This window comes from Elephas maximus, chromosome 5, assembly GCF_024166365.1.
Source record: "Elephas maximus indicus isolate mEleMax1 chromosome 5, mEleMax1 primary haplotype, whole genome shotgun sequence".
NCBI lineage: Eukaryota > Metazoa > Chordata > Mammalia > Proboscidea > Elephantidae > Elephas > Elephas maximus.
Window position 1 is genome coordinate 23796865 of NC_064823.1, and position 27883 is coordinate 23824747.

Consider the following 27883-nt stretch of genomic DNA (forward strand, 5'->3'; position numbering starts at 1 on the left):
GTTTTTCATTCATCAAATGCTTATTAAAGCATAAACTGTGGGCCAGGCACATTAGCTTTATTTGATTAATCTATTCATTCAAGGATTTTGAAGCTTTAACACTGTTTTCAAAGGCATTATATCTGGAAAACTGAAATGTTTTTCTGATCATTACAGAAGGGTGAGTATTAAAATAATGGAGAACACCCTTTAAGACTACGTTGAGTTATAATTAACGTACCATATAGACTAATTCCTTGTGATAGTGAATGTCAGAAACTAAGAAAAACCTACAACAGAAGCTTAACTTTGGCAAAAAAAATGTACGAACAAGTCATCTACACAGATAGGTTCTGAGCTAACCAGTAATTATATAAAGCCAGGTGACTAAGGGATTACCTGTCACCTCAGTATATTCAATTTTACTTTCTTGTCTAGAAAACAGTATTAATTCACAGTAAAAAAAAAAAAAAAAAAATTCCATAAATATATGACTATTCACATATATACAGCTGCTCCTTTCTATTTATGCTATACCAAAAAAACCCAAACCTGTTGCTGTTAAGTCGATTCCAACTCTTAGCAACCCTATAGGACTGAGTAGAACTGCCCCATAGGGTTTCCAAGGGATGGCTGGTGGATTTGAACTGTCGACATTTTGGTTAGCAGTCAAGCTCTTAACCACTGTGCTACCAGGGCTCCATTATGCCAAACCTGTTGCTGTCGAGTTGATTCTGACTCATAGTGACCCTGTAGCCTGGTGTTAATTAGAATTTTACATATTAAACGATCCCACCCAGACCCTATACCGTCAACAAAATGAAGAGAAATGAAAACTAGTCTTAATGATCATCTACATTAAGAAGATCCTTAAGCACCTCAAACTCAGTATGTTTACATTTTTAAATATTATTTTTTTAAAAACGGGAATCAGATTATACTATGTGTTATACTATGCATAATATACCAAAACAAACAAACAAACAAAACCTGTTGCTGTCAAGTCGATTCTGACTCATAGCGACCCTGTAGGACAGAGTAGAACTGCCCCATAGGGTTTCCAAGGAGCAACTGGTGGATTCAAACTGCCAACCTTTTGGTTAGCAGCCAAACATTTTAATGGCTGCACCATCAAGGCTTCCATGCATAATATACAGTAGAACCTAACCCTAAGGCAGCTCATTAAGTGTGGCTTGTCTAATACTATGGGTCAAATAAAAGACTCATAGAATAGACTCAAGACGAGTCTTGGGATGACTGAATTCACGCCCCTTTCCAGCTGCGTACCTACAAAATTGTCTATATCCACAACCATCCCTACTTCTTTGCCAGCAATGTAACAGAAAAAGGTCCCCTTCCTTCAGCTGAAGGCCAAACCTTTCCTTGTGACCATCCTATCCCTGCTGTGATCTTCCTTCATCAGTTATCCTCTTTTTCATTTTTCTCTCTTGGATCTTTGTACTCTCCTCTCTCTACTGATTCTTCTCAGCCTATAAACATGCTCGAATCTTTCCCATTCTAACTTCACTCACCCAACCAATCTAATCTTTCTCCTACGTTTACTATTCAATCTTTTTTTTTCTAATATTTTAGTTATTTTGTTCTTGTTGAGAATATACACAGCAAAACACACACACCAATTCAACAGTTTCTGCATGTACAATTTAGTGATACTGATTACATTCTTTGAGTTGTGCAACAATTCTCACCCTCCTTTTCTGAGTTGTTCCTCCCTCAACATAAACTCACTACCCCTTAAAATTTCTACCTAACCTTTCATTCAATTTCTTGAAAGACATATCTTCAATAACCCCTCACTTTGCATTTTCACTTCAGTTCTTTACTACTCCTCACTACTCCACTGAAACGGATCTCAATGAAGTCACAAATGACTTGCATATTACTAAATTCAACAGACCTGAACCTCTCCACTGCATTTGGCACTGGTCTCTATTCTGCTAGCTTCTAGAATCCCTATCTCTCCAATCATTTCTGTCCTGTTTCCTGTGTTCCTCTCTTAAATGTTGGTGTTCTAAGGTTCTTTCTTGGACCCATTACTCTTATTTTATAAACTCTACCCATGTAATCTCCTTTATTCTCTTGGCTTCGCCTATCAATTTATATATACAACTACCAATTGATAACACCTCTTCTTAGACAGAAGTTCTCGTTGTCAAAAGTTCTTAACACTGAAACATGTCCCGAATGAGATTACTTTTTTTCTTAAATTGGCCTATATTTTTTCTCTCTCACTTGATGGTACTAACACCACTCAAAGTAGTCACCTGAGAGGCACCTTTAATTATTCTTTATCATCTCCCTAATTACTAACTAAAATAAGAAGAATGGGGACTATACCACGGCCTGCCAAAAGTACAAACAAATCTATCTTAGAAGAAGTAGAGCCACAATGCTCATTAGAAGAGAGGATGGTGAGACTTCGTCTCACATACTATGGACATGTTATTGGAAGGGACTAGTCCCTGGAGAAGGACATCATGCTTGGTAGAGTACAGGGTCAGTGAAAAAGAAGACCCTCAACGAGATGAATTGGCACAGTGGCTGCAACAATGGGCTCAAGCATAACGATTGTGAGGATGACGCAGGATTAGGCAGTGTTTCGTTCTGCTATACGAAGGGTTGCTGTAAGTCAGAACAGACTCAACAGCACCTAACAATAACAGCAAGAATAAGTTATATTAGATATACTCAGTTTAAGAAGGCAGAGCAGTATCTAATACATTTTGGAAAGAGTTCTATCTTAATTATTTAATACCTAAGTAATTTAGTGCTTAAAATTGAAGTGCTTACAATTGCAACTATCTGGAAAACTGAACTATTGAGAATAGTATGTATGTTACCTAACTGTTCTAAAAACCTTGAGTTTTACTGCAGAATTGTTTTCTGGGCACTTAAAGTAAGTAGAAAATTAGGAATCAAAATACTGAAATTCTTGACTTTAAGTCTTATATTCATTGCACTGACTGATGTTTACCCTGAGAGAATAAAGTGCTAGTTTTCCTTAATAGTTTATAGCTAAAAGATTACTTGATGTACTTATTTTCTATTTAAAAGACATTAACACTAACCATCTTTTGTAAAAAGAATTAATAAGGCAGTTAAAATCTGTTTAATCATTATGAAACATACAATGGCTATACATTGTTATTTCTGCCATGTTGCTATTGGTCAAAGCAAAGTCACCATGTCAGTCCACCTTCAGTGGGTAGAGAAATAGACTCCATTGCTTGATGGGTAGAATTAAAATATTATGACCATGTTTTTAAATCTACCACACACAAAGTATTCATTATGTATTGTTAATATTATATCCACTATATTTATTTGCTAATTTAAAATTTGTTGAGTTCTTTCGTCATTAAATTGTAAATGTGTTTTGTTTTATAGTTATTTAGGAGCTATATGAAGAGGGAGTTTGTGATTATGGTTACGTTTGTCCATATTTAAGTAAATATAAAAAAAAATCTAAGGCAATATTGAGTTTATAAAAATGTTTGTTTTCTTTCTTTAAAAAGGCTAGTACATTATTCAAATTTAAGAAATATTATCACAAATTAAATATGATAATTTCTTAATTACAGAATTGTGTATCTGCTTAGAAGATTAGAAAATGTGAGTAAAACCATATAAATGCTCTCAAAAGCAAGACAACCTCTGAATAACTTTGCTTAATAAATGTTTATTGAACATGTGCTATATGTAAGATGCATAATTTGATAGGATTTTTTCCTTCACTTTTCCCTAAAATTATCTTTCTAAATTAAGTAATGCATGCACACGTGGCTAAAAAAATATAATAGTAAATAACAGGTTATAATAAAAAGTAGGAGTCCCCTATTCTTCTCTAGCCACTCTCATTCCATTACCCAGACTAAAGACTTTTGCCAATTTTTTATGTTTAATTTTTCTAGAGGTTGCCTTCCTATCTTTAAATCTTGATTTATCAGCTTCAGACGTTATCTATTAATGTCTTATGATACATGTGGATTTAGCTTACTTATACCTCCCCTTTCCTTTTGTTACCTTGTAACATTAAATAATATGCTTTAACTTCTATTCTTTGTTCTATCAACTATAGACAGCATATTTTGATTCCTTACTTCGTATGATTAGGATATTAATGCTATTTTCTTCAGTGTACTTCTCTGTCCCCTTCCTCTTCCCAACTTTATTATTATTAATATCGATAACCTTTACCTTCTGTTTTGTAACAGAATAGTTAAACTTTGTCTACAGATTGATTCTAAAAGTGAAAAATCAATAAAGAACATTTAAGTATATCATCTAACTACTCCCCCTCCCCAGCCACATGCACATACTTTTAATGTTCTTTTCCTTTTTCAGATATTTTAGTTCTTCTGGCATCAAATTATAATACCTACTCTATGGAACCCCTCTCCGTCTTCGCTCAGACCTCCCTCCTGGAATGCTACATTGTCCAGCTCTGTATGTCCTGACTGCTCTCTAGGTCTGCAGCACAGATCTCATCCTAAGACTTGCCATTATTACTCTGCCCATGTCTTCCTAATGACTGGATTACTCTCTTCTTTAGCTAGCAGACAATCTTCAGTATCACTTCGTAAAAAACAATACATGTGAGTCCCCTCTAGGATATTAGGAGATGCCTTTGTTCAACACTCGCACATGTTTCAAAGTTTGGCTGGGCATATAAGGCTGGTTTAACAATCACTATCCTCAAGGTGTCAAAGAATATCTTGCACTGTCAGTGCCTTTGTCTACTCCTGTCCCCCACCTTCTGCTCATTGAAAACATTTAAAGCCATTCTAAAGAAATAATGACTATCCAAGGAAAATTAGAACTTAAAAACACAGGCTTTGAAGTTATCCATATCTGGGTTTAAACTCTGATTCCACTAGTTATTAATTGTGGGACCCTGACAGAATACTTTAAGCTACAATTTCCTCTTCTATGAGTATACTAAATTGTACCTCATAAGGTTGTTGTATGAAATTAGAGAACTTATGTGAAGTATGTATTATCATGTCTAGCAGTAGTAACTGCTCAACAAAATGGCAGCAAATAGTACTAATACTATTAATTAATTAATTAAAATTAACTGTTTAATATTATTAATATACTGCTGAGTGTGCAATGAAGGCCAACAGAAATCTGATGGCAATGAGTTTATCTATAATTTCTTCCAACAAAAACCCAGTCTATCATTGACAACTGAATTCAAGCGGCAGTCACTGTGAGGCATCTAGGGTGTTTCTGTGTCCCGTGCCCTCTGAGCTCCTGCAGGTGGATATACCCTCCTTCTGGCAGTAATTCGTTTCTGACTCCTGAAGCTCCTGCTCTGCTGCAGTGTTTTCCCAGAGAATAACGGGGTCTGCTGAGTGGTGATGTGATGTGAGGTGACTGTAAGCAAAGCAACCCAAAGCAAAATTATCACAGTCATGTAACATCTCATGTTGGGACCTGAGGGGGAATGATATTGGCAGAGAGCATAAAGATGTGAGGGGTGTAAGTTCGTAAGTTCATAATGCAGTTGTACTTAACCAAGTTTTGCAAATAGCAAAAATCTAAAGGTGGACTTTATGTGTATTTAGTAAGGAAAGGCCCAGTGAGCTCACCTTGGTTATTTTCATTACGTCTGTATACACAGAGAACAGTTGTCTGTCAACAGCCATCTTTGAAAACGGAAAGCAAAACATTTTCTAGCAGACAGAAGCTCAATAGTGTCACTCTGACAACTGGTATTATCTGAGCATCAAGAGTGAGTGATGAAATTTTGTACCGCCTTTGCTGACTGTAGAAGCATTTATAAGTTGATGGGAAAGATCACTCTTGCCACCTCCTCAAAGAATATCACCATGCACTACTGATTATTCTAAACCTTTCAAAACTCACATAAGTAAATCTTATTCACATTCCAATGAGCAAACCAGAATTACCAACATTATTTTGGGGCATGAAAAAACAAAAACAATGACATATTAGGAATAATACCCAGGGCAGAGTGTTAACTGTACGATCAGCATGACTTGCCCATATAAGGTACAAATGACAAACGAAAAACTTAAATTTAATCAAATGTGTGTACGTCACAGTTTCATCAAGTGAACAGTGAGTCTCTACTACCCAGGGAACTCTGCTCTCATGGTGAATAAGCCAGCTAGAAATCAAAGGAGCACAGGAGGAAAGCTTAACCCAGAGGATCAGGACATCCTTCAAGCCGTAATTCCTTGCATGAAAAGCCCTATAAAATGAAGCTAGCAGGCAAGGCCATGGAGATGAACACTGCGTAACTCAGGGGTGATATTCACATGAACTCCCCCTGGAGCTGTGCCCCTGCTGACAGAAATACATCAGTGCCCTTAAACTATTGATAACAAAACCAAAAACCAAAAAACCAAAGCTGTTGCCATCGAGTTGAACTCATAGCAACCCTACAGAATAGAGCAGAACTGCCCCATAGAGTTTCCAAGGAGTGTCTGGTGGATTCGAACTGCAGCTATAGCACTTAATCACTACGCCACCAGGATTTCCTCTGACAACAAAAGGATCCTAATTTAATCAAAGCAAAAAAACAAATAAAAAAAAACAGACGGTGATACAAAAGAATTGAAGAACATCTTCTCAAGCCATTCCAACTATTATTTTTTTTACTAAGTTGGGTAGTTACAGTCCCTGGGTGCAAATGGCTTGCTCTCAGCTACTAACCGAAAGGTTGGTGGTTCAAACCCACCCATCAGCGCTACGGAAGACAGGCCTGGTGATTCACTTCCATGAAAATGACAGCCAAGAAAACCTATGGAGCAATTCTATTCTGTAATACATGGGGGCACCATGAGTCAGAATTGACTCGAAGGCTACACGTTTGGGTTTTTGATTTTGGGTAGTCACAATTTGTCCTTTAAGGTATGTCTGTGTAACGTGTTGGCCTTGAAAGTAGCTCCTGATTGAGGGGCTTTTCTGGAGTGCTACCCCCACAGTTAGTCTCCTGCACTGCGTGCTTCAGCAGCTGCAAGGATACCATCAGCCCTGCTAAATTTGGATACATCTTGTTACATGGACATAACTCCACGGTTCTGCTTCTTCACAGATGTGAAGACCAAGTGATAAAAATGATGGAGTGGTGTTGATTTGCAGATGCAACCCACCTTTCATTGTCTTCAAGATAAAAACATATCCTCGGAGTTGAAATGCTAATCTGTGTACCCGCTTCTTAGGTTGAGCATAAGAAGATAATCACACCTCTAGCTATGATTCAGAGGGCTCTTCTAATTGTACTTTGATCAAGCTTCAGATTAAATAATTTACCTGCCAAGATATACACTTGCCCAAGGTTTTAATTCTCAAAATTATAGTTAAGAATATAAAAGGTAGAGTTTCTAAAATGTTATTTTCCTGTTTCAATTTCATCAGTTATGTCTTCTGTATTATCTTAGTAGAAGAACTTAAAAGGTATGAGTGAATGGGAAAACAACCTGAACTTAAATTCTTTCAGCACACAGCATACAAGATTTATAGCTATTTCTTCATTATAAGCCTTACAACTAAATATTAAATATTAAACATTAACTAATTCATAAAATGTTTGGTTAGGAACTACCCTTCCCCAGGGGTAGTAAAGGCAACGAAGCTGGCATTTTTAATATTCACCAATGATAAATCATTGTTCGGACTGAATAGTTACTGCCATGCTCTACTACTGACTCTTCTACATTTTTATGGCTGATTCAATTCCTATGTAACAATACTGACCACAGTATGTAAAAAATCAAATTCACACAGCATTAAGTTATCTGTTCTTATCCTTTAACCTCGTCTTCTAGTTTTATTTACTAGAAAAGATTTTATCTGGAAAGCTATTTAAAACTATAAATCTTTCAACAGTTTCTTTTACAGAGGAGACATGGGAAAAAGGAAAGGACAGCATTAAGAAGGACAAAGGATATGTTACAAGGAGCACTTGAAATGCAGGTTCTCTCACCCAAAATGCAGTCCTGTTTGCCTCAGCTCATGCTTACAAGGGATAAAAAACACTAATTTCAAACTTCCAAATGTCAGGAGTATAAAAACTGGAGGTTCCCACTTTACTTGAAACAGAAGCAAAGACATGTTAATTAAAAAGAAGCTGTTACATCCAGATAGGTGCAGACTTGTCAGGATGGGATATTACTGCCTGCCTCTCACTACACACATATACAACCTCACTATGTCAACAATGCCACAGTAATGTTCTGCTTCTGTGAGTTCATGAAACTAATGGGTACTCATGTTCTTATTCTCAGAAATAAGAGTGAATTAAGCCATGTGTTCAGCAGCATTTTTATCTGGAGCAATAGTTTTTAAACTGCTTTACAGAGTCTCCTAGGTGTCTTAAGGCCACTGCATTGAGAGGAGGGAGAGGTATGTATGTGGGACAGGCCTCCGACCAAAGCCCATCCAGTCTCATCTCTTTTATATAATGGGCTTCCCACTTACTGTTTGGTTTGAGGAAGGGAAAAAGGTTCTGCTACTAAAACCTTTTGGAAACTAGCATTAAAAGTGATAGAAAAGGCTAACACTGAATTCGAAAATAAGGTTTTCATGGAGAAACATAACTCTTGATTAGAATGAAGAGGTGGAGAGAACAAATACATGATCACTTCTTCAGGCAGTATATAGCTTTTATAATTTCTAAGTGTACCTGATATAATCTTCACCTATTAGTCTTTCTTATTATTTATTTTCATTTGAAAATACAGCATCAAATAGTGACAACTTGATGAGAATCAGTTTTCCTTCTCTATTAAAAACAAACAAACAAACAAAAAAACCCCAAACCCGTTGCCATCGAGTCTATTCTGACTCATAGCAACCCCATAGGACAGAGTAGAATTGCCCCACAGGGTTTCCAAGGAACGGCTCTGGTGGATTTGAACTGCAGACCTTTTGGTTAGCAGCAAAGCTCTTAACCACTGCATCACCAGGACTATGTTTATATAGAGAAGCCTAAAAATGTCTATTCTAGAACTTTGGTGAAGGTAAGACAGTACATAATACTGGGGAAGCCAGCACCATCTGACCAAGTGAAAGTCACAGAAGCTTCATAAACACATCCAAACTCACACAGGGATCGAACTACTGGGCTGAGGGCTGGGGAGCATGGTCTCAGGCACATCTAGTACAACTGGCATAACATAGTTTATAAGGAACTACGGGGTCTTAAAAGCTTGTGAGTGGCCATCTAAGATACACTTAGTGGTCCCACACCGTCTGGAGCAAGGGAGGATGAAGAAAACCAAAGACACAAGGGAAAGATTAGTCCAAAGGACTAAGGGACAAGAATTAGTCCAAAGGACTAATGGACCACAACTACCACAGCCTTTACCATACTGAGTCCAGCACAACTAGATGGTGCCTGGCTACCACCACCAGCTGCCCTGACAGGGATCACAAGGGAGGGTCCTGGGCAGAGCTGGAGGAAAATGTGGAACAAAATTCTAACTCACAAAAAAAGACCAGACTTACTGGTCTAATGGAGATTGGAGAAACCCCAAGAGTATGGTCCCCAGACACCCTTTTAACTCAGTACTGAAGTCACTCCTGAGGTTCACCCTTCAGCCAAAGATTAGACAGGCCCATAAAACAAACAAGAATACATGTAGCTCAACCATGTATAGGAGACTAAACAGGCACACCAGCCCAGGGGCAAGGACAAGGAGGCAGAAAGGAACAGGAATGCTGGATGAATGGTAATGGGGAATCCAAGGTCTAGAAGGGGACAGTGCTGATATCCACAGGGTTGGCAACTACCATCGAAAAACAATACGTGTATTATTTAATGAGAAACTAATTTGCTTTGCAAACCTTCACCTAAAGTGTGGGCACGCACACACACACGCACACACATACACACACAAGTTTATTCTGGGACTACTCTTCCATGTTATTCTGGGATTCCTTTCATTACTCTCCTGTGCTGAACTGCTTGTTTCCTGGATCCCATGTTTTTTCCTTATGTTTGGTGGAACGCATTTACTGGTAGTTTCCTAAAAAGGGGTACATGGAAGTAAACTTATTTTAGATCTTACATGTCTGAAATGTCTTTATTTCATTTTCACATTTGATTCTATAGTTCGATTGGAACTGTGCTCTAAGTTGGAAATCACTGCTCTCAGACACTAAAAGGTCTTAGGATCTTACGGATTTACTGCTTCTGTTGGGAAGTCTGTGGTAATCCAATTTTCCAGTCCTTTGTATGTGACAGACTTTTTTCTCTCCTTTTTCTGGTGCTGGACACTTGATAGAGCCTTTACTCTAGAAACTATGTTCTTCAATTCTTAGAAATTTTCTTAGTTTTCTCTCTTCTGGTTTCTGTGCTCTATCTGAGAGTCCTATTAGTCTGATGTCTCCATTTAACCAATTCTCATCTCTTTGTCTTTTTGTTTTACTGTCTGGGAGACTTCATCTTTTCTTATTCTTCTATTGCTTTTTTTATTTCTACCTGCATATGTTTATTACAATTAAGGATCAAATGAACATTTTTGTTTAAGAACCTCTTGTACTTGTTTCATGGCTGTAGTATCTCTCCTTAGGTCTCTTTTCATCTGTTCCTTCATTGTCTCTGTTCCCTGGTGTTTGTCTTAGACTGTCCTGCATGATCACCAAATACTGGTGATCCCATGTTTTCTATTCATACTTAGTAATGAGTCACTAAAATACCAAGTGGAAATTATGTACATGAGGGAGGCTTGTCTTCACTAACATAATACTCCCAAATGTAAGTATCTGTAGTGTTATTTTCTTGTACTAACACCAGTTTCTCCAGAGAGCAATCTTCTAATCACCTGCCTGGTTGCCAGTATTATAGAAGAAAAGTAAAGTAGGGGGCTTGGCAGTCTTATCATGAAGTACGTAGATTTTAATACTTACTCTCTTTTTTTGGTTTGGCATGTCACCTCACCCCCATCACCAGATGGGCTTGGTATCTTGGCACTCAGAGCCTCTTTAGTTCAACTTCTCTGGAAAATAATGTTATGTTTTCTGCTGGGGATGATGCCCTGGCTGCGAGGAGTAAGGGAAGGAATCTGGGAGTCTATTTCCTCTTTGTAAAGGCTTGCAACAAATTCTGTTTTCAGCCCTGTCCTGTATTCTTTTCTTCAGAGGTGCCTGGTACTTTCTTTCCTGAGTTCTGTTGTAGCAATCAGCTTGTTTTTTTATTGTTTTCTCCTCCCTACAGGTTTCGGCATTCTTTAACCTGCTTATTTATTGTTTTCCAGTTTCCAAAATCTTATTTATATTTTTCATCTGCTGTCATCTTCCTCCCCATTCTCTTTGTTTTTGTTGGTTTATGTCTTTCTTTACTTCCATTTTAGTAAAAGTTCAGAAAGCAGCAGAGGTAAATGTGTGTATACTAGTTACTGTGTTTAATCAGAAGTTCCATGAATTTGTTTAACAATGCTCAAAGTTTCTAAAAGTGATCCACAGGTTCAACAAACCATCTACCCTTGAGAAACAAAAATTCAACATACTGAGCCACCTACATGTAGAACCATACCAGCATGCTGCATCTTGTGGCCTGGACCTCAATTTATGAAGTACTCAAGTACTGTACTAAATAAAATTTTCTAAATATTTAACATTGAAATCAGTATGTCATAAAATAAATGTGTATATTAAAGTAGAAGTTTCTATACCCCAACACATGTACTCACTGTAAAGCTATTATTAATTTTATTATGTCTTTTACAAGTGATGGCATCAAGGATATAAGGTAGTACCTATCTGAAAGGGTTATTGTAAGATACAAATAAGATAATGCTTAAGTCTTAAATTAATATAGTGGCTAAGCGATACTAAATGCTTATATTTTACTTCGCTTACTAGTTTTTCCAATATACTCCTGCATGATGAAATATATGCCTATTCGTTTTCAGTTCTTCAAAAAGGAAGAGAAAGTGAACCATAGATTTTGTCACCCCAGACCTTTTCAGTCATTCTTAGCAGCTTTTAGTTCTCCTGCTATTTTTTTCCTAGTCACAGATATTTTCACAGTAATGATGCTGTTAGCCTGGGAGATACTTTTTGAGAAAATACGATTTTTGGTGGGTTCATTATAAATTAATTAGTAAGAGAGACAGTTCATACTGAGAGAGAGTGGAAGGCCTATCATCTTCAAAATTGTTAGTGCAACATCTGAAGTTCCAAATTTTATATACTATGAAGTTTTATGGATAGACCTCTTAAGTTCTCAACATTGATAATATATGAAACTTTTTTTTTTTAATTTTATGACTTGGTGTGTTTGAAAGAGTCAGATCTGAACACAGACTGTTTAAAATAAAGAGGAGAAATGCAAGGTCACAGGAAAATATTTAAGATACCCAGGAGTAGGCGGATTGTTGTTGCTGTTGGTTGCTGTCAACTCAATTTTGACTCACAGCAACCCCATATGTTAAACTGTTACAAATCTGTCACTGGTTTACTGAGACAACAACTTAGGGTTCTACAGGGCGTGGCAATTATTTTGTTCTTCATGAAGTAATGAATCAGTAAACAACCCACTACATACAATTGCTAAGTGAACTTGATTTCTAATCACAAATGTATTAAGAATGTAGTTCTTGTTAAAATAAAAAGAAAGGACACTGTGGGGTATTAAAACATTACATCAACGGAATACCAACAGTTTAGGGCAGTATTTCTATGTCACCTGGATGCCATTTGCCACCTGTTTCTCAATTTTAAATTTTAAAATCCGCTTTCGCCCTGCTTAGGGATAAACAAGGAAGAATCACAGTCTCCTGACGTTATGCTTTGAGCTCTTCTACTGTGGGTAGAATCACCAAAGAATCATTTAGTTTTGTTGCTTTGTAGCTACCAGGACGTAGTATTAGATATACTTGCCAGAGACTTGCCAGTAAATTGTTATCATTAAAAAAAATCCTCAGTTCTCTTTTGATTAGGGTCCAAAAAATAGAAGATACAGTATATGAAAAAAAACACATGCTTTAAATTTCTGTCTTACTATTTTACAAAATTGCCTTTCTGTTTTCTATAACAATTTCCCCTAACATTAATTCTAATGCAGTTTAAAAACAACAGGTAATAGTGAAATATAAGTGTCATACACTGGACATAAAACCTCAAATTTTAAAGATAGAAAGGTTCTCAGGAATGATTTCAGTCAATATGAAGAAACTAAAATACAAATGTTAAGACTTGTCCAAGGTGACGGAGCTACTTAGCAGCACAGCCAAGAGAATGAGGCTTCGTTATGTCCCTACCAAGATGTGATGTGACAAGGCCTTTTCTCAAATCAGACAAAACTTTCAAAATGTAGAAACTTCTCTCGATAACATACTTCTTTATTTGAAAATTTCTTTCTTTCTCTATCCTCTCCCAGCACAGTTATCCTGTGTTTTAACACACGGCTCTAGAGTACTGTTACTGCCTATTGTGTGATCTACATACATGAGGTCCACATGCCGAAGTCCTGCTGAGTGGGGAGCCCCAGTCTCCCAGGAGAATGTTTTACTATTCACACAGACAGATACCTGATTCAAATACAGTGGCATAATATTCAAAATAAGAGTGGTTTTCTTTCATGACTAACCGTTCATTGAGAGAATAATTCTCCCTTGCTATTAAACCTAGTAAATCATTACAGTTATACAATGAGAACAAAAATAAACTATTGAGCACATCTCGTGATTTTTAACTATAAACACAAGACATAAAATTGAATGCAAAAGATCCTTTCTACAGAAAAGATGTTTTACTTTATTAAATATATTCTATTAAAAATGTGATGTAAGAGAAAATTCTAGCTACTAAAAGCTTATGTTTTAGAAGAGCAGAATACCAAAAAAAAAAAAAAAAAAAAAAAAAACCCAAAAGCCAAACCCGTTGCCACTGAGTCTGACTCATAGTGACCTTGTAGGTCAGAGTAGTAGTGTCCCATAGGGTTTCCAAGGAATGGCTGGTGGATTCGAACTGCTGACATTTTGGTTAACAGCTGAGCACTTAACCACTGTGCCACTGGGGTAGAATAAACATTCCTGATTTTTCGAATGAGAAAAATGTTTTGGAGGTAAGATTCCCACACATAGCTTCCAAATTATAAAAATACATCACTGAAAAAAGAATTTTGGTTCTTGATAATAGAAAATAGCAGTTTTCAAATTTTACAAACAAGAGGCTAGAAAAATATGGTCCTTAACCATGTACGCCCCAGTTTTAGGGGCTATATACTTAAGAACCAATGAGCAAATATCTGTAGATATTTTTGTTTTGAAACTATTTAATACCTTCTATAAAAAAAAAAAAAAACTTTTTATTTTATATGAGTCGGAATCGACTCGACAGCAACGGATTTGGTTTTTTTGGTTTCATATGTGCTACTAGGAGTCCCTGGGTTGTGCCAACAGTTAATGCACTCAACAGTTAACTGAACAGTTTATGATTTGAATCCACAAAGGGACACCTTGAAAGAAAGGCCAGGTGATCTACTTCTGAAAAATTAGCCACTGAAAACCCTACTGAGCACAAACATGGGGTTGCCATGAATAGGAATTGACTAAATGGTACTTAAAAAAAAAAAATATGAAACACAGTTCCAAACATTTTGCATAAAAAAGATTAACAAAAAATAAAGCCTCTTCCAAAATGGCGAAATGGGTTATTAATTTTATTCTCTAACTTTTGCGTCTTTTTAACTATGAATTTCCCCTTAAATTAGAACCTTTAAACTAATACTCTTTTAGGGGCAAATCCCTTTAATTAAACAAAATCTTACAGATTAAAGTAGAGCGTCCCCACAGAAGTTCTGGTAAAGGGTCCTGGGGTTCTTCCTGCCATACTCTTGTGGTCTAGTGCTGAGGAAGCCTGAGGAACCCTAGGGCTTCAAGAGACACAGCTGTAAACTACCCTCTAAAATATAAGGATTTCTCAGTTATAAAATGACCTACTATAGAATTTTCTATTCCTATTATCCATACTTTAGCAAAGTCCTTGATGCTAAAAAGGCTCAGTAAAATGTAATGGCAATGTTTAAAATACTATAGTCATTAAAATATATTAACCCAGTCCAGTGCCATCGAGTCAATTCTGACTCATAGCGACCCTATAGACAGAGTAGAACTGCCCCTAGGCACTTTGATTATCACAATGTAAAAATGCAATTGCATACAACAGAAAAGACTAGAAGTCCTTTTAGCAAATTGTAAATAGAATTTATTTATGTTCACTGGATGGTTTTTTATAGAAAAAAAAAATGTTGATGTTGAATAACTCTTTTTTACAAAGTACCTTGAGCCTTCAAGTATCCCAAAGGTCAGTAGAAGAGGAAAGGGATGAGATCAAGAAAAGCTATAGGAAGCTGACTAGGGAAGGCTTGATGTCTTCATGTGAGCTGATATGCTAGCCTCCTGGTAACACGCTACCTAGAATACTTGCTGTGTTTCTTCCTATTCAGCTTGTTACATAATCTGAAAATCCACCACTTAGAGATTCATTGGAGCCCTGGTGGTACCACGGTTAAGAATTCAGCTGCTAACCAAAAGGTCGGCAGTTTGAATCCATCAGCTGCTCCTTGGAAACTCCCTGGCAGTTCTACTCTGTCCTATAGGGTCCCTATTAGTTGAAATTGACTCAACAGCAACAGGTTTTTTTTTTTGTTGTTGTTAGAGATTTATTTAGGAGTGTAAACTTAAAAAAAAAAAAAACCACGCAGATACCTCTGGGAGTGATCCTGATTATCTGGCTTCATAGTGAGTTGATTCAATCAGGTTGTTTTCTTATCAGACAACTGACTGGTACTATCAAAAGACACACTTACAAAGCAGGTCTGGATGATGCTGGGGGTGAGGGTAGGGCAGAAAAAGTAGATGAAGGGGGGAAATCCATAGAAAGAGGTAATGTGAAGCCTAACTTTCCCTAATCTAATCTTCTCCAGGGCTGGCCCTGTGTCTAGAAAAGAAGAAAGAAATCCCCCTTTATCCTTTTGCTGGTGCTAGTAGTACGTGTTCTCCTGATCCCAGGATCTAAAATTCAGTCTACTATGTTAGGTTACCTACACTATGGTTGTAACACATTTCAGGGACTAGCCTGGGAAACTAAATACCATAGAAACATTGCTTCCAGAAATAAATGTATTTTGAATTCTCAAAAGGCGATTTACAGTATATTGTTGATAAACCAGAAACTGTAATTATCTGATTCCCACAGACAATTCAGGCTGAAATTAATGACTATCAGTTAAGAGAAATGGTCTTTATTCATTACAAAAAATGAAATCCAAAATAAACAAGGTCTGAGGTACAGTGATCTAAGCTGTAATGGGTTCTTTAAAAAAAATTGTAAGTAATTATCCTCGAAAAAAAGAAGAAAACTACTTCCAGCTCATTAGTCACTGAGGTCTGTTTTTTTTTTTTTTTTTTTTCCCTTTACTCAGCCTGTGGCTTTCTCTCTAAAGTATATAAAATGGGAGAAATATTCCCTTTTAATTTATTCTACATTTTATGTGTGTTTATTACGTGACTATAAACATGAACTATATATTGGCCATCTAAAGTACTGGTTATATGAAGAAAACATATAATCTTTGAGCAGCTAGCTTACATACCACAATCAGTTTATATACCAAAATAAATAAATAAATAAATAACAAAAAAAGCCCCACTGCTGTCAATTGGTTACCAACTCATAGTGACTTCAGAGGACAGAGTAGAACTGCCCCATAGGGTTTCCAAGGCTGTAAATCTTTACAGAAGCAGACTGCTACATCTTTCTCCTGTGCAGTGGCTGGTGAGTTTGAACCGCCAATCTTTGGGTTAGCATCCCAGCGCTTAACCACTGTGCCACCAGGGCTCATCGGATTATACAGAGGGCTATATTTAAACACAGCTTTGCAGATGTAGACAGTTCAGACAGCAAGTCAACTGATTCTTCAAGTAACTGTAAAAACTTATTTTTAGGCTTTTTGGAGGTCCTGAGGCTTCATCACTACTGAAGTAGCAAAAGTGTAAGTTCAAAATAATACAGAACATAGTTACAAACTATTTTATGCCATAAGAAACTAATACAGAAAAAAATTATCATAATGAGGTCCTTTCAGCACTAATTCCAATAAACCACTTTGAATAGGATCTAAGTTATGCCTGCATTTAACTAAATTTTACACTAAGCTAAATCATGTTATAGCTAGTCTCCAATGTGTTTCAATTTTTACATAATTTACTATGTTTTATAGTATCAAATCTTGTCTCTACTTCTTGAGTTATTTTATGATATCCTTAAAATTCAATTATTGATCTAGTTTTACTCAAGTACAAAATTAATGAAAATATCAATGTAACTTGCTTTATATAATAAGCACTGCAACATAAACTTTTTTTGAAAAAATAAGCCATAATTTAAAAGCACTGAAGGTACAATTTCCACATGAAAATATCCCTGTAGGATTCAAAAATAAAGTAGACTAGGCATGACAGGAAGAGCTTTCTGATCTGGTCCACGTATACGACTGTTGAGTAGATTTTGACTTAGAGTGGCCCAACAGGACAGAGGAGAACTGCCCCACAGGGTTTCCAAGGAGCAGCCAGTGGATTTGAACTGCCAGCCTTTTGGTTAACAGCTGTAACTCTTCATCACTTCGCCACCAAGGCCTGTGTATACATGTATATAACAGGTGCCCAATATTTACTTTATCAATGAAAGACTACTGGAGGATGAACTCATAAGTGTTTTATTAAACTATAGGGAAACCACAGTGAAATATCTGGCCAGCAACTATCGATCTGTGCATGTGTGTATGTTTTCATGCTGATTATGACCACTTCTGTTGCAGAACAAGAAAATACATCTTCATTCAACAACTTTTGGAATTCTCTCTCCCCAAACCACTAGTTCTTAGATTTAGGCTTATGGCATATAGTAATGAAAATATGAAAATAACCAAGAATGCTTGTTTGGCCTATTATATTTTTAAGGATTCTGGCATGATGTTAAAGCCAGGCAAACTAAACACAATTCTTGCTTTTAAATATAAAACCACTCCTTAAGAATTCTTCTGAAGTGAATAAAAATATGCCAAAAGGCTACTTTTGCTACTATTGAAAGAATATATTATCCAAATGCCAAAAACATTTTTAATTTTTTTTTTTTAACTTATGAAGAAAAAGAGAAAATGACTAATTTATAATTTGGAAAAGCTTCAACTTCCATAATTGCAAAAGTGGTAATATGCATTATATCTAAATGGTTTTTTTTTTTTTGCTTCTTAATTAACAGGAAAACTTGTCTACAAATATAAAAGTCAACAGGCAAAATCTATTTTCCAGGTTATAACAGTAAACAGGGAGCTAGCTATCACTAAAAAACACCAGAAATAATACTTGGAAGCTAAAATCAAAAACAAAAAGCCCTGTGAATCTCAATAATTCTTTCTAGCCTGTCTAAGGCAAGGTTAGCTCATGTTTTTAATTTCTGAACCTAGTGGAGGGTATATTTAGAACCATCTAATGACTACACTGCAACTCTGAACACCATTTTATAGCGTTTTAGCAACATTTTAACAGAAAGACATCTTTTAGAATACAGAATCACTGTTACTTGGAGATGAAGAATGAGAACACACTTACATGATCATCAAATCCCAAATGACAGGCACACATTACTTTTGTCCTAAGCGTTAGAATTCTGGGCCTTACCTAAACATGCATCCAATTCTAACCTGAATGAAAACTGAAAACAAAACCTACTGCTGTTGAGTCTCTTATAACTCACAGCGACCCTATAGGACTGAGTAGAACTGTTCCATATAGGGTTTCCAAGGCTGTAATCTTTATGGAAGCAGACTGACAAATCTTTCTCCCACAGACTGGTTGGTGGGTTTTAACTGCCGACTTTTTGGTTAGTAGCCAAGTTCTGTGACCACCGCGCCACCACGGCTCCTTAACCTGAATGAAAAAACCCCAAAAAACCTGAATGAAAGTGTGTAGCAATAAGATATGCTTATTTCCTGAGTGATCATTCCACTACAAACAGAAACTCTCAACTTTCTAGGATTGTTCGATTCACTTCTTTTTTTCTTTTTAATTAACAAGACTCGTTTAAAAAAATTCAGAGCTAAGCTGTAGGCAAGGAACTAGGAATTATCTTAAAATAGGGATATTATGTAGACAGTTTGTAAAGAAACATTAAGTTTACAGAGTTGAAAATAAAAAATAGTATACATCTTTAACAAGAAAAAATAAAAATATGAATTACAGCTGTTTATAAATGTAAACCAGCTGAAATAAATGTTGCATGTAACTGAAATAGACTTTGAAGTTAAAGAATACAACACTGAAACTAAAAACATGACATATACATGAAACACTTATAAAATCTAAGGCAGCAAAATATGAAAAAATTAGGCAAATTGTAGATTTTTACACTGGATATCAACTAAATTAGATTTGTCGATTATGAAAAATATAACAAAAATGATTTATTGAGCACTTGCTATGTGCTTACCAGGATAACTGCCTACATGAATTACCTAGTCTTGACAACACCTCTACGATACTGGGGACTCGATTAAGTAGGGCCCTCTCTTATTCGTATTTATATATGAGGAAACATCACAAAGCTAGGAAATAGGCATTGAAATTTAGATCTTTCTGATTCTGTAACTGATGTGCTTAACTATAATAGAATTTTGTATAGGAAAAAATTCCTTAAAAGAACAGTTTTCACACATATTGATGGCATACTTTTCTGATATAGATCAATTAGGATTATTATAAGAAATTAGCTTTTCATCACCTGAAATAACCATGTCAAAATATCTGACTCTTTACCAGAATTATTTGCTATGGAGTTAATAAAACCAAACCTATTGCCGTCGAGTTGATTCCAACTCATAGCGACCCTATTGGACAGAGCAGAACTGGCTCCTAGGGTTTCCAAGGAACGGCTGGTGGATTTGAACTGCTGCCCTTTTGGTTAGCAGCTGTAGCTCTTAACCACTATGCCACCAGAGTTTCCATGGAGTTAATAGCCTGCTTTATATGTTTTTTTTTTTTTTATAAATCATAAACTTCTCTCAAGTCGGTAACCACTGCCGCCAAGTTGGTAGATTCCCCCAAATTTTATCACATTTCTGAAGATAAAGAAGCACAGATTAAATGGTTTGTACAAAAATTTTGGAGAATCATCATGAAGTAACAGGCTGAAAAGCTAGAAGAGGAGAAACAAAATGGAATGTTATAATGCCCAAATCAGCATTACCACTGGCCTGAGTTAAGTGTCCAATGATGCAGATTTAGCCTGGAAACCAGGTTTAGGGACTAGATTATCAGGTAGGTCCTGACTAACTTGTTGCCTGGACTTACTGCTTCTTTATAAAGGGGTTTCCATATTTGGCTATAAAATACTATAGCAAGTTTGCTGCTAGACAGCCTCTCATTCAACATCCATATCCTTTCTGACTACTGCTTCTTGTAGGCTGATAGCAGTTTTAAACGTCCAGCGAGAAGCCAGGAATACACATATGGTAGTACAAGGTGTTCCAGAGGATGATGTGCTTTGGTGTAAACATCTTATCTAAAATAGCCTTCAGGTATGCAAAACTAAGGTAGTCTTGATGCAAATTTAAGTAAAAGTTGAAGTTTGGCAATATCTGAACATCAGTTTCAGTGGACGAAGTATTTTCTGCAGTTGTAGAAGAAGGAAGAAGATGGCATAGGTTTGAAAACTACGAGTTTTTCAACTGATCATTATAATGTTGTATAACTATCATGATGTTGCAACTTTTAGTTACTTTCCCTAACAAAGAGTTTATAGGAAAATGAGCTGCTGAATATTTCCATTTAAAACATGTTTTTATCTAAACACCTCCAAAATCATAGATATTTAGAGCTTGACTAAGTTTTCTTAAGGAAGAGCCTTGCTACTATTTGAAAAGTGAAAAACATAACAAAAAACAAAGGACTAAGAAAAAAAATCACTGGACATGGAATTACAAGGAGGTAAAATTTTCATTACTATTCAGTAGAAATTTGTTAAAGTTTGCTAAAGAGAATTTTATTAAAATCCAAGTTCTATACACTGTCAGAGCCCTTTTTTGCCGTGATTAGGATCTCTAGATCACAGTAGCAAGTATTTATGGACATCAACAAAGATCCCAAGACTCCAGGTTTCTGGAAGTATCGTAAGGGAGACATAACATATGTCATCTATTACTGGAGGTCCAAACACAAGGAATTTCTTATACAATTAGTTTTTTTTTTTTTTTTTATGACAAATAGATAACTACACAGGTTTTTAGTACTAGAAGGAATCATAGAAATCATATTCCCACCTCTTTATTAAAAGATGAGAACTGAGTTCTAGAAACAATAAATAATTTGGTCAAATTCAAACTGTAGTAAATGGACTAAAGTCTAAGTATTGGTTTTTACTAAGTTCATGGAGATCATAAAACACAGAGGAAGGAGGGAGGGTGGTGGAGGGCTCACTTAAAAACTACAGTCCTAAATATCTACTTTTGGTATATGCTGATTTTTGCTCTGGAGGATATCATAATTCATTTACAACAGGTGAAGGGGAAACAGGCTTTCTGAGGCTGAACATGAGTGCCCTCATGAGGTCCACTAGTTCACTACAGTTTGCTGAGTCATTCTTATATAAGTCCCTGGCATGTAGCCACTATTGTCCACCACCCCTATAAAACCTCTGCCCTCCCACTGCAGAGCTCAGAGTTCTGTTCAGTTCCTGCTGCCACCCAGGACTTGCCTCACACTAAGTCTATCCAATAAACTCCTTTGCCGCCACACTGGAGTTGCCTGCTTCTTTCTTCGGTCTCTCAGCATCCTCCATTTTTGAAAGTGAGTTTCAAGTCAACTGGTCCATGCCCTGACAACAGGGTAGCCATATTCTAGCTACTGAACAGAGTTGTGGAGATAAAGTCCTTGCCCTAACAGCTTATATTCAAAGTTACATGTGATAATAAGGTTCATAGGACATAATCCACTTGATTTCCAATATTTTGACCATTCTTACCAGCTCTATGTGCTAATGCTGCATAAAAAACATATTAAATATTACTAAATTATCCCAGTCACATTTTGCCAAGAGCTTATGAATATCTAAAAAAAAAAAAAAAATTTTTTTTTAAACTGAATATTCACTGCAGAAAGCAGTTTATCTACTTGAGATATAAAATCTAAATTTGTTTATTCACTAAATATGTATCAACTCCATACGGGGTGTTGTGCTGTACATTTTGGAGAATACAAAGGTATATAAGGCAAAAATGATACAGCCTTGTACAGATGTGAAGGCTGTGCCAACACAAGGGTGCCCAGCTGACTGGGTGAATGGGGGCAGAAATGTAGCTCATGTTCTGCTTGACAAGCCTTTTGCCCTGGTAAGAAGCTGTCACCATGTGGGGGAAGGAACACCTTTTCTAATTTACAAAAAGGTGCTCGATGGGCTAGCTAGTGATAGCACTGGACACAAATGCCACTCTTCTTTTCATAATACACATCTGACCACAGAACTCCTTTATTAAAAATTTCAATGGTTCTCCATTGCTTGAAGAAGAAAAGCAAGTTCAGAGGCTATGCAAGGCCCCTTTGCATCTGAACTACTTTTCCTAATTCATGTTCTACTAATTTCAGATGCCAACTCTTTCTTCTAGTCATATCCAACGTTGAACAGAGTCCACAACACATCACGCACCTCTTTCATGCATTTCTACCTTGCTGTCTGCCGGCAGTGAGTGCTCTCTTTCCAGCCCCACTCTACAAACCAAACCCGCTGCTGTCGAGTTGGTTCTGACTCAGCGACCCTATAGGATGGAGTAGAACTGCCCCACAGAGTTTCCAAGGAGCGCCTGCTGACCTTTTGGCTAGCAGCCATAGCACTTAACCACTACGCCACCAAGGTTTCCGTACTCTACAAAGGGAACTCCTATTCATCCATTGGACTCAGAGCAAACATCCCTTTAGGGTATCAACTATCTACTTTAATCCTAGGTAATGTGAGTTACCACCTCTTCTTTGCTCATATAGTATTCTGCATATCACTAGATCATGGGACATAAACATATAGAACTTAGTTGTCTATGTCTTTCCCTCTAAATTATAGGTCTTATTTACAATGCCTGGAAACATAAGAAATGCATAAAAAGATAGTTACTAACTTCAAGGAGTTTATACTTTTTTTTGGAAAATAAAAAGATACTGTAGAAAAACCAAAAACAAACCCATTGGCATTGAGTCGATTCTGACAACGATAGGAAAAGTATGTATAAAAATGGTACAAGATGTTTCATACCTGTTGTTTAGTTTCCTAAGTCACTATCTATAGGAATAGGCAAACCTTCATAGGGGAGTTTCAGGTTAGGTGGGGAAAAGGAGATTGCAGACAGTCTAGAGGGTGCTCAGCTCCGCTTTGGAGGTAAACACACATTGCTGCTAACTCCTATATACCAACACTAACCAGAGAGAGGGCCTTAGAACAGGCCAAAAGGTGGCCTAACCTGCTTTAGGATCCTTAGTCCTATCTCAGATGAGTTATCCGAAAGACCAATCAGATACATAGACAACCTGTGCCTGATTCTAATACACTGATCCTCATTTTTTTGTTTGAGGAAAACTGTCACAAGAGGTTTCACATTGGAAGAGTACAGACATCCTAAGTGGCTGTAATTGCTCCTTCTGTTTTGACTGTGTAGGAGAAAACAGGATGTCAGAAGGAGTGTTAATCAGCAAGCTAGACAAGTAACTGAAGGTTCTCCCTTTATTAGCTATAATAGCTCAAGGCTGGTGAAAAGAACCCTTCCTGAACTAATGAGGCACCACTGTAAGGTGATGTCAAGCTGGCAAGAAGACCTTGAGCTATTACCAGTAGGATATAGGCAACAAAACAGGATTCAGGACAAGACAGATCACTTTAGTAAAATAGGGATCAAAAACAAACAAACAAACAAAAAACAAAAACAACCCTAAGCCGCTGCTGTCGAGTTGCTTCTGACTCATAGTGACCCAATAGGACAGAGTAGGGCTGCCCCACAGGGTTTCCAAGGAGCACCTGGTGAATTCGAATTGCCAACCTTCTGGTTAGCAGCCACAGCTCTTAACCACTATGCCACCAGGGTTTCCAAAACAGAGATACAGAAGACTATAAATATACATGAAAACTTTTTAAACATAGTGTGAAATGTATTTGACTCTAAGAAATTGTTTTAAAATGACTTTCTAAAGCTAAATTCCTAAGATTACACTAAAAGTTACATATGAAGCAAATTTTTAGATTTTAAAGAAAAAAGGCAAACTCGATTATAAAGTAGCCTTCAGATAAATTACTTATGTAGTAATTGAGGCAATGCAAAACACTGTCATCTTGTAAGAACACCATCTAATATTTTAGGGGTAAATATAATTTCTGAACAGATGAACTAAGGATAAAGGAAAATAACATTTATGAAGCATTCTTTACGTGTCAGTGATTCTTACATTTACTTTTTTTTTTAAATCTCATTTAATCCTCAAAAGAACTTCATTCACTTCTGTGGTTTGAAGAAGTTAAATAACTTCCCTGAAACTTCCCTGAAAGAAAAAAGCTAGGATCTATTAAAGGTCTACCCAGTTGCAACACTGACATTCCTTTTGTTCCCACCACTTTATTGCCTCACTTGGAGGCTGAATACCCAAATCTTAATACATGAAATAAATATCGTGATCACTTACATTATTTATGAAATGTATAGTTGATACCTGGCTCTTAGATATATTGCCAATTTCACTTAATGAGATAACAACCAGTAAAAAGAAAATAACATTCAGATGCAAATAAAAATTCAACTCAAATTTTACCAATTTTAACCTTCAGCCTATATCAGCAATTCCTGTTCTCAAATATATCTTACTCATTACCCTGTTCTCAAGTACATACTGGGTCATCAGCCCAGTTACGGCTTTCATGTGCATATATTTATGATACTTGATTTCCTTTAAGTGTGTAAGATAAAAGTTTTCCTAAAATAACTACGATAATTTGATAAAAGACGAATAAATGAAGTGGAATCTGCTACAAATAACTCAAAAAACAAAAATCAAAGCAGAAGAAAACAATAGCTATAACCAAAAAAGACTTATTTCCTCCTGAAATGAATTCCCATCTGCTTTTAAATGGCAAAATGTTTTTCCATTCCCTGGGAGCCACAGCCAGAAGCCAAAGACAATGAGATCCAGGGCCACGGGGGAGCGGCAGGCGGCAGAGAGTGCTGAGGGATGTGCTCCCTGCTTCAGCCCCGCTCTGAGGCTGCTCCCTAGTGAGTGCATTCGCCTTCCAGCTGGCGACACACTTCCTCCTGGGACCCTCCTGAGGATTAAAAAATGTTTCAATTCTCTGTATACCCTCTCCAAAGAGGGAAAATGGACTAACTCAAAGAGGGTATAAGGAGCTATTTCAAATAGTGGGCCTGTGCAAGCTTTCATGCAACAATGTTGACTGGGCAAAATAAAGTAGGTAAAGAGAAAATATGTATTTAGGTAAAGAGAAAATAATATGTATTTTTAAAGCACTCCCTATCTCTATCCCAGTCATCTTCTACAGCTTTTAATTAAAAATAAAAAAGAGCTCACCACAGTTAAACATTTTACATTTCTAAAAAACAAATAGAGTGCCAGCGATTTCTTCATCTCTGGCTCATCTAGCCAAATTCTTGTTTATACAGCTAACTAACCGTGTACAGTTAAATAAAATTAATTTGACACAATCTTGAATATGCTACTCTTCTGGGACAATTAGACAATTAACTGATTGGTATTTTCATTTTTAAACCAAAAGTGGCCACAGAGACACCCCAGCTCTGAGAAAGAGACTGTGCCTACAGCAGGGTACAGCGCCACAAGTAGAAGATTCCTCTTATGACAAATGGGAACTGAAGTCTAGTTTTCCTGAAGATAATTTTTTTACCTTCCCCTTCCCCCACTCCATTTTATCAAGTGTTTGTTAAACATGTCCTAAATATATGGCATCAGGCTGGGGAAAGCATAGTTACATCAGTGGTAAAGCACTGAGCCTGGCAGAAGTCTGGCAACTGAGGTCCTGGTAGAAGTCACTTTACTACCAAAAAAAGGAAAAAAAAAAAATCACATCTAATTTTGGTCGTCAAACATTGCAGCGCCATTTTTGTTCTGCTGAAAAGAGAGACACAGGGAACAGAAATGGGATCATACATTTTATCTGAAGCTAAGCTTTACCCATTGCGGAGATCAAACCTGTTGCCATCAAGTTGATTCCGACTCACAGCAAGCCCATAGGACAGAGTAGAACTGCCCCATAGGGTTTCTGAGGAGCAGCTGGTAGATTTTTGGTTAGCAGCCAAACTCTTAACAACTACACCACCAAGGCTGAAGTTAAGCTTTACCTGTCATAAATATCATATATGTTAATTAAAAAAAAATTATACGGTTAACGTTGTGAGCAGCTGTGAACTGGTCCCGAACTCATGGTGACCCCATGCACAATAGAACGAAATGATGCCTAATTATGGACCATCCCCATGATTGGTTGCAGATCGGACTACTGTGATCCATGGGGTTTTCACTGGCTGATTTTTGGAAGTATATCGCCAGGCCTTTCTTTCTACAGCTCCGCTGAAACTAGTTCAGCATCACAGCAACATGCAAACCTCCACTGACAGATGGGTGGTGGCTACACGTGAGGTCTATTGGCTGGGAACTGAACCCAGGTTTCCTGCATGGAAGGTGAGAATTCTACCACTGAACCACCATTGCCCCTGGTTTAATGATAATTATTCTCTTGAAACAATAAGGTACTTGTGTAAATTGCCTAAATATTCAGAAAGAAGAAAAGAGTGAAAAAACCTGTTTCAGGTTTTGAAATGCCAGAGCTACTAAGATGAAGCTCTGGAATAAAATTTCTATGAAGTTGTAATGATACTTTGATCATAAACAGGATATCTCTTCCCCACCCAAGCAATTGGGACACAAAAATATAATTTAAGGAGGGAAAGAATTTAAAGCTGTTTCTCCCATAGCTATTTTTAAAAGATCCAATATAAAAATTAATCAGAAATGTGCTTCCATTTTATACCGAGTAAGGCATGTATTACTTGAGAATTAGCAAGCTGGTATAATTATTCCTGGCACCAAATTAGTTCTTTCTCCTTAGCCAGACAGAACTTCATTAACTTTTATTTTTATTTTGTATTTCAATGTTACTTCTATGAATTACTTCGAAGTGAGACAGGCACATTTCTACTATGTTAACTGCTCTTCCACTTAGCGCAAATGAAAGATTTTTAGGATTTCCTCTCCTTGCTGCTTCCTGTTAACCAATATAACACATAGGTAATAACATAACACATATGTGATGCTGCCCTTTGGTTTCATAACAAAATGAATTCTAGAAATGTTGGAGCAGGTTATTAACAGCAACAGAAGTCATTTTAGCTTCATGGATGGTCGTGCCAAAGAGGTACTCAGAAAGGTTACAGTTTCAGACTGGACCTAAAGACGAATGCACTTCAACTGCATCTCAAGCTACTTGGTGCAGGGCTTTTTTCTAGTGGAGTTGAAACACATAAAAGGGGAATATCCAATATCCATACCTTCTCAGATAAAACTATGAGTGGATTCGGTAATTTATTTTAGTGGTTGTTATTAGCATGACACCCACAAGTCCAATTTCACCTGTGAATTTGTCTATACTATTCTCCAAGTACATACCACTAATGACCTGTTATGTGCTAATCTCTTTGGTTTTTACAGAAAATAGAAAAGAACAAGAGCAAGCAAAATAGGATGTAGAGTCCCAGCCTGCTGGAAAATTCAGGATGAAAAGACTCTGCAAATTCTTACTTAAAAAAATATGAATTTCCTGGGATAAATCCACATTAGTAGTACTCAGG

At 36.7% G+C, this 27883-nt stretch overlaps 1 protein-coding gene across 2 annotated transcripts in view; it reads right to left on the reverse strand.

The window, feature by feature from the left end:
• SPATA5 (spermatogenesis associated 5) overlaps positions 1-27883 on the reverse strand; it is a 350714-nt gene that overhangs the window by 40196 nt on the left and 282635 nt on the right. The window lies entirely within an intron of this gene.